Source organism: Xiphophorus couchianus, chromosome 6 (assembly GCF_001444195.1).
Source record: "Xiphophorus couchianus chromosome 6, X_couchianus-1.0, whole genome shotgun sequence".
Taxonomy (NCBI): domain Eukaryota; kingdom Metazoa; phylum Chordata; class Actinopteri; order Cyprinodontiformes; family Poeciliidae; genus Xiphophorus; species Xiphophorus couchianus.
In genome coordinates this window covers 4,141,624-4,150,166 of record NC_040233.1, presented here as the reverse complement: position 1 = coordinate 4,150,166, position 8,543 = coordinate 4,141,624, and positions in this window count along the sequence as shown.

Genomic DNA, 8,543 nt, shown 5'->3' with positions numbered 1-8,543 from the left:
CCACAGGAGATCAAACTGCTGGAGACGTTAAAAGAAAAGAGATTTTTAAAAAACCCACAGAATTCAACCCAAACACACGCAAAACATTTACCACACAAAGAACAAAACATTCAATCTGTTACAGTACGATTTTTTTTCAGGGTTGTTGTTTACATTGCGACTATTAAGAAGTGATCGTCTGAACACAGCATTGGTTAATTGGATAATTTAAACTTCTTTTGAACTGAATCGAAGCACACCGAATTCCACAGCACATCTACATGTTAAGGTAGTCAAAGTCAAGCTAGCATTACTGACCTATATCCCTGTCTTACTTTAATTAAAACTTTTTCCTGACCTTGTGGAATGTGATACCCTTGGACCTTGTTCTAGTTGTCGTGGTGTTGGCGATTGAACGCAACGTGGTTGCCGTGGTTGTTAATCTGACATTGAGCTCACAGAGGAAGGACTTGCTGACACATTTTCCTTTTTACTGTTTTTATTTTGCAGTTAAGAACTTTCTTATAGCACGCGTACGTATAAGCTGTAAAGCGGTATGTTGACAACTTGACAGCTAAAATCAATGGTAGTCATCATTGGTGAGAAGTTTTCTTTTGTTTTTGCATGTAAGATATCATGTTGCTGTGTTAGTCTCAGCATATCAGAGTTGTAGTAAAGTTTGGCCCTTAAAATGTGACAAACAATTCAATAGGGAAGACAATTGCAATGAGTCTACTGGGCTATCAGGCATGAAAACAGCCTTAGGTATTAACTCGTAATGTCTTAGGCATTTGGTATAAATTTATTAACTGAGTGGCGAACGTAGTCTTAACATCAGAGACATACATTGCTTTAAAACTGGCGTCATTAAATGGAATGTCTAACGCCGCAAATGATGAAAGCGAAGAGCTTCCTCGGCCGTGTGGCTGATCTGACTGACGGTGCCCTCTGGAGAAGGATCAAGGTCTTCCCAGTGCCCTGCTTCTCTGCTCAGAGCTCATCTAATTTCCTTTATCGCAAATGCGTCTTACTTTTAGATAAAAGCAAACCCGCAGAGCCCTACTGTCGCGCACATAAGAGCACAATGATACGGCAGAAAACTCTGTGCATTTGATTGAAGTTTCCCAGCCTTATCTCTGCTTTCTTTGTCTGCGTGCGTTTGACGTCGCCTCTCTGCAAAGCCCCGTGCGCGCCTGCAGGGGAGTCCTTGATGCCCCGACGTGACCTTTCGCTCTATTTTTCTGTCTGGATTTCGCCGGGTTTTCAGCCCGACTCTAGACGGAGCGAGGAGGAACCAGCCTGCCTCAACAGATGTTTGCAAAAAGGAAGTAGCTACTGCCCTCCTTCCCCTTCAACCATGTCAGCACTTTGCCGTTTCAACTTCATCACCCCCCACCCCCTTTTTTTTTGTTTTGTTTGCCGAGCAACATCTCAATCACCCTCATAAGTGTTTATTTGCATATTATCGCTGCTCACAGATGCACACTTCTGTTTACTGATGCTGCCATACAGGAACAAAACGGGGGTATTTCCCGCATTGCTGGAGCGACATGTAAAGTGAACCAATATGCATCAATCATGTGATTTTTAAATAAGTAGAACTGCTGCGCGCTGATAGTAAAAGCCTCCATAGTTGAGTGATACTTCTGACAAGCAGATTATCCTGTGAGGAAAATTACTTTAGCACAAGTCTGTTTTTTTTTCTTCTTCTTCTTTTTTAGATATATATAAATAAATCTATTTATTCCACTCTGTGCCAACAATGTGATTTGGTAGCATGGAGGGGGGAAAAAAACCACAAAGCTGGTGAAAGTTTTGAGTAATTACTAATGAATATTTTGTGTTCAGATAATTAAGCAGGGTTAATTTTTAGAACTCGGCCGAGGCAAAAAAGTGCATCTACTGGCTTTGATCCAATCTGCTTTTTAAAATAGATTCAGTATTTTTGTGATTCAGGAGTTTGAATAAAATACAAAATGTATTTATTCCACCAAAAAAAAATCTCAATGTAAAATAAAAAAATAAAAATCCAAAAATATTTTCACAGTGCTGCTATCTGTATTTCTATTAGATCTAAAGTGCTGATGATGATGATCATCATCATCATGTCAGTGTTGCATAGGAAAGTGAGTGAGTCATTATGGCTTACTCTGCATATTTAACAGTGTGGTCGTATCTCTTGACGACTATTGTATGTGGGTCATGAACACATTTTGGATCCCAACAAAATTTTTGTTCTGCTTTAATTTCCCACTTCAGTTTGATCTGTGTTCATTCACCACTGAGAATACCGCAAGAAACATAGAATAGGTTTTAAAAAATGTGCACAGCTGCTTTATTATGACATGTGCTGCAATTACTCTGAGTAAAAAATACAAAATTATTAACAAAAACCTGCTTGTGCATTTGTTTTTGTTTTTTTCGAACTCTAACTTAGAAATGTTCTCTGGTTCTTCAGATTCTGTGAGCATCTCTTGGAGTCTAAACTTAAAATGTTTTTCTGCTGAGGCCTCTCTTTTGTTCATTGGATGTAGGTTTGGACTCTGAAACTAAAAAACAAAACAGCTGAAGGTTTAGGGTCAAAATTGGATCACTATTTCACTTTTTTTTTCCCTGTCCAGCTTGATAAAACACTCAGCTCCGTCTGAATTAAACTCATCCCAGAGCAAGATGCAGTCAGCAGATTTGGTTTCTTCAGACAATAAATTAACCCAAGCCCTTGAGCTTTTCCAGTGGAGAATCCAGGAATCTGCTATGCAGAACATGACAGCGCTCTCCAGAACCTCCTGGAGCTTCTTCAGTGTCCCATTGGCAGCCTCCCTGACCAGTTACTGTCACTTTTGGATGTTTAAGTTTGGTAACATCACTGCTGTTCTGTTTTTTCTATTTTTACCTTTATGCAGTTTGTTTTGATCCTGTCTAACTTCTCTTCAAATTTGGCAAAAGGATTCAAACGCGCTAATCTCCCTAGGCTAGCTGAACTTTATTTGCAGCGATCCAGAATCTTCAAAGCAGATGGAAACGGTCAGCCTGTCCAGGATGTGTGTTGCTTTGAAGGTAGAGAAAGTTCAGAAGGGATTTCTCATGCTGTCATGTTTTTACATCATGAAGAGCTGGCATTTCACCAGCGGTGTGTAGACGTTTGCGTCCACTGGATTTGTTCGTCCAGCATCGTAGAGGATGTGTTTTGGTGGAGGTAATTGGGTCACATTTGGTTCTACCTCTTGTTGGGACTATTTTAGATAAAAGTAAATTATGATGGCGATGGCGGTAGGAGTTCGTCCAGTAATCGGTTGGTTGGGTTGTCGGTTGGTTCGCCGCTCCATCCGACTCTGCCGTTGTATCCTCGGGCGAGACACTTTCACATCCTCTGGACTTGATATTACCACTACTCTACAAGTTCAAACCATTTACCATCAAACATCTGACCAAACAAAATGGTTTGGCCAACTTGATCAGAAGGAGCCCATCCAATCCTCGTAAACAAAGACGTGATACTCGTTGGCAAGAAATTGTTGAGCAACCGTAATGATCTGGTCATAATTTAAAACATGGAGGCCCATAATGGGTTTCTAATTAATCCGATTTGCGCAGAACCCGCAGGTGTACCACGGTGTTTAGTGGGTTTTAGGGATGACATCATAAGCGGAGCCATGTTGTCACCGGGCAGATCAGTCGGAAAGGTAAGCAGACACGGAGCGTTCCCTGTACGTACCGGCAACGGACAGAGATCAAATCTGGTTGTGTTTCGGGTTTACACAAGGCCAGATGGTTGCATCGTGCGTTTCCTCAGCAGGTGTGGTGGACAGATGTCACAGCTGCGTGATACCGGAACCAACAGCAGCACCAGAACCCGTTCAGTCATCCAGCACTGTGTTAGAAAGACTGGAGCATTAGCACAGGGGGGCTTTTTAATGTTTACCACGTAATATAAGGATCCCTCCATGATGTGAACCAACAGAGACCTTCATGATGTTTGGGAACGCTGTTGTGTGTGAGAACCCAATGTTCAAAATCAGACATAATTGATCTGGGTGCCTGATTTTTGTTTTACTTTTTTTTTCTATTTTTAATTATGGACACAATATGTACGTCTGATCATAAGTGATAGATGTCGTTATGTAAATCTGGTGGGGCATGTTTGTTAGAAACACAGACCTGGCTTGCTTCAAAACTGCTCTGTTTAAACTTTCTAAGTTTTCTGCGACCAGCTCACCCAGTCAACACCCGGCGTTGCTTTTGGGATGTTACAGAAGAGAAAGTTAGAGTGGCGTGTGGTGTTGAGGTAAAACAGGGTCTCTACATGTAGATGCTATTGGTTCTCACCACATTCGTGAGGACCTCAGCGCCTCTGTTGCTCGTCTTCCTCTGTCTCTCTCTGCCCATTTCCTGTCTAAAGCTCTGCGATTAAAGGCCACCAGAGCCACAAAGTTTTAAATAAAAAAACAACAACAACAAAAAAACAAGTCAGAGAAAAGCCAACTCGTTGCTGCCAGCATAGATGACACAATTTCTTTTTGTGCAAACTTCACATTTTATGCGAGAGCAACATGAGTCAGAACACGGACGGTCGCATGAGAAAAAAAGAGGACACCATAAGAGCGTGTTTTTATTTATTTATTTTATGTAGATATATTTGGACACGTGGATATTCAATGCCCATTTCAACAATACTGGGAGGTTAGTCTTTCTTTTTAAATGACCATCAAAAAGTGAACAAATATTCTTTTTAAAGTTTTCCAAAGAATGTAATAAGTGTATTTTCTTGTCACCAATAATCGTGAAGACCCTGACATTTACACCAATTACCTGCTGTTGATATGAAAGTGCAAAGAGAATTTATGAGCCTAATTTTTGTGGTAGGTATGGAAGAACGAACTCTTTGTTCTGAAATAAAGAGATGATGGCCACACTGATGTTTCCCCGAAAGTGCCTGGACAAAGGCCAGGACGGGGGCAGCTAGCGTCTCTGCAGATCCCAAACATCCTTGAGACAAATTGTTTAAACTTTTTCCTCCAGGTCAGCAGAACAGAGAGCTGCTGGCAAACACCAGCAGCCACAGAGACGGTTTCTTCCCTCAGACTGTCTCTCTGATGAACACGATCAACACCTTATAGTTAGAGTAGTCGGTTAATAGATGGTGAAAATATAAGCATATTTGAACTGTGGCAATTCTCCTTTTATATATGTATAAAAGAGGCAGGCAATATATGCACATATCCTTATTTCATTTAATGTAAATTTTATATATTTACTTTGTGCGCAGTTAGGATTTGAAAAGTGCAGTCAGATTTATTGTTTCGGCACATAATCTCAGCCAGTAAAGAGGATTCTGATTTGCGAAGTAATGATTTCAGGGCACAACTACATACTTTCTGAGGTGTATGCGAACATGTCATCGCCCCCCGACATAAACTTGTCCAACTCATTTTTAATTAAAGTATCAATAACAATAAATGTACATATATGTGAATAAATCGTTGCCTACAGGGCAATTAAAAAAGAATGAAACAAAAAAACAGGGCAATATGTCATAATTTAATATATAAGTGAGCCAAAGAGTCACTTCTGTTAGCCTGTGTCTAGAACCGCCTATGAGCTGCAAGTCTGAGACATTTCGTTAGCATGTTTTCTATCATTCTTATAGCTTGAGAAAGCCTGATCCAAACTGGCAACCCACATTAATAAAATGGTGAAATAATATTGACCACAAAACACTGTATTTATAAAAGATATAAAACAATTTCCTACACAATCCTAACAAACGTTTTTAATGTTCTCTTCACAATATTTATTTACTATTAATCTATTTGTATGATTTGTTCTTTAAATTACCATCTATATTACTTTTCGGTCTCAGGAAAGGATTGAGGGATTAAGAGACTGATGTCTGGTTCTTTAGGTTCTGACGGGTCTGCGGTTCCTCTCCTGACCCGTTCTGTCTGATATCAAACCCACTGGGCGCCACTGAATATCACCGACACATTTATTTTTAAATTAAACTTCACTGTGGTTGTTTAGCCTGTGTTTTCCCACTACCGTCTGTATTTTTGCCAGAGGTTTTGCTTCTAAGGACGGTGTTTTATCGGGTGGACATTTTAAAAAGACGCGGGTTGAAAGCGGCTCACTGCGGCTGCGAAGTGTCCGTCTCTAAGCAACCGTGACAGCAGTGTTAGTTCGTGCGGTTTAGGGGGGTCCTATTTAGGTCCCGAAACGACAATTTAGCTGACCTTAATATTTCCAGTGTTTTTTTAAAATTATCATTATTATTACATTTATTGTTGAGATGTACAGTATATTGTATAGGTGTGTCTATCAGACATTTATAGCAATACGGAATAAATCGCGTCCCGTATTGGACAACAACAACCACCTGTCATTTTAGGCTAGCTTAAGCTAACCTGAATATTTACAACTCTCTTGTTGATACACTGACATTACTTACCTTCTGTCTTTCAACCACTTTGAAAAGCTTTTCTTCGTCTCTCCAACATCTTCATCCTTCCCCCTCTTCTGTTTTCTGTTTTGAGCCCCGGAGGTTTATCTGCCGCCCCATCTTTAGCTCCCTGTTGTCGAGTGCATTCCTACAATTCAAATTTAAAAGGAAAAAAAAAAAACCCAGTTCAATGGGTGACCAGCCTAGACATGCTAGCCATCAGCCTCTCTAGGCTAGGCATGTTGGTTGCTAGCCCATCCAATGCTACTGCTAGCCTATTCTTGCTCATGTACAGCATAGGGAGAAGGAAGTCCAATGGGTATGCAGCTTAGATATGCTCTTTAAAGAGAGAGTTGCTGATGACCAGCCTAGGCATGATAGTTGCCAGCCTATCCAATGCTAATGCTAGCCTACGAAGCTAAAGCAAGTGAGTAGTCTAATTCTCATTTGTGAGTATTGGACACTCAGTTACCAGTGTCAGTCAGTCATCAATCAGATCAGTAGCTAGCTTCAGAATGGACATAGTGTCTTGTGACAAGAAAGTGGCCACCACTACTTCCAAATTAACACTAAATTAGTGTTAATTTTGGCACTAACACTGTGCCATAAAAATCTACCAGGTACCAGAAGGTGCTTTATAAAAACGTGAGACTGTAGAAATATAAAACCTGAAGCTGAACTGGACCTTCCAACATAAAAATGACTCAAAACATACCAGTAAATCCATCACTGAATAGAAGTTTATCACAGATGTTATTTGAGTTGTTAGGGGTTGGGTGTTTCTCATTTTGAATACATATTTTTTCTTTATTTGTTGAATTAAGTAACTAACCAGAATATGTATAATTAAATCCCTTTGTAATAAAAAACACAAGATATTGCTAAAAAAAAACAATTTCCACGTTTTACCTTCACATCACTTTAAGGCGTTATCTTCCCAGAAGAAATAATAGGATTTGTGAATAAATCTCAAAATGTCATCTTTTTTATGTTTTATACATCTTAAGTGTTTTCTGTGTGTGCATAAATGCGTCGCCCAACGCAGACCCAAGCTAAATCACACTAGAAAAGGCCACATCAACAAGAGCAACATTTCCCATACATCACTTTAGCTTTATGCTCCACGTACATAAATGCTTGTTTATCTTTTCATATGAACATTTCAAACGGTGGAAACTAGTAAATGGAAGCTGATTGATGCCATTTTATCTCTTGTGGGGTTTTATCAGCTTTGTGTCAGCTCCTCTGTGGGTTGTTTAAAAGAAACCAATAGTTGTTGGAACTGGAGAAAAGCTCCTATTGACTTTCTCTAATCAAATCATCACAATAATCTTAGTTTATGATAAATCTACTAGTTGTAGATTTTCAATGGATGGTTGAATTTGATGCACGTACTCATGAGGTAAAGTTTAGTCAATTATTTTAAATTGATGCCATATTTAGTTCTTTTTGATGGTGCTAGCAGGGTAAGGGGAATTGTTGAAGAAGCGCTTGCTTGCACTTCCTCGCAGAAGTATTCACATCCCTTGAACTTTTCCACTTTTGGTCAAGTTGCAGCCACAAACCTCAATGTGTTTCCTTTGGATTTTCTTTGATAGACCAACACACGATATTGCATAAATATGAAATGAAATGTGGTTTTCAACCGTATAAATCTAGAAAGTGTGGTGTGCCTCTGTTTTGCTTATTGAACTGTGTGGGACATGTGCAGAGATTATTCACAAACACACAAAGTTTAAATGAGGTTTCACACTTCCAAAGTCTTCATCGTCCATTTTGAATCTTCTTCCAGGGGAGACATAAAGGAAGAGGAGAGGCTGGTTAGAATCTAGCTGATGAAGAATATTTCCAATGAAATAATTTGTAACCTGGGGATTAACGACTAGCCCATTTTTGTGTTAGCAGAACAGCACTGGTGAATCAGGAAGTACAAGCAGGTCCAGTCAAAGAGGTTGGAGGAAGGTGTAAGGCCTGATATGAATGAAGAAGGTCATGGAACACGGTACGTAGATGATCCAGGGAAGTTATTCGCCAGAGGAAGCTGGTTTGGTTGGGATAAACTACCCAGAAGACGCAGAAATTGAGACTGTGAGGACAGACAGCTCAGTGGAATAACGTGAACATGTGA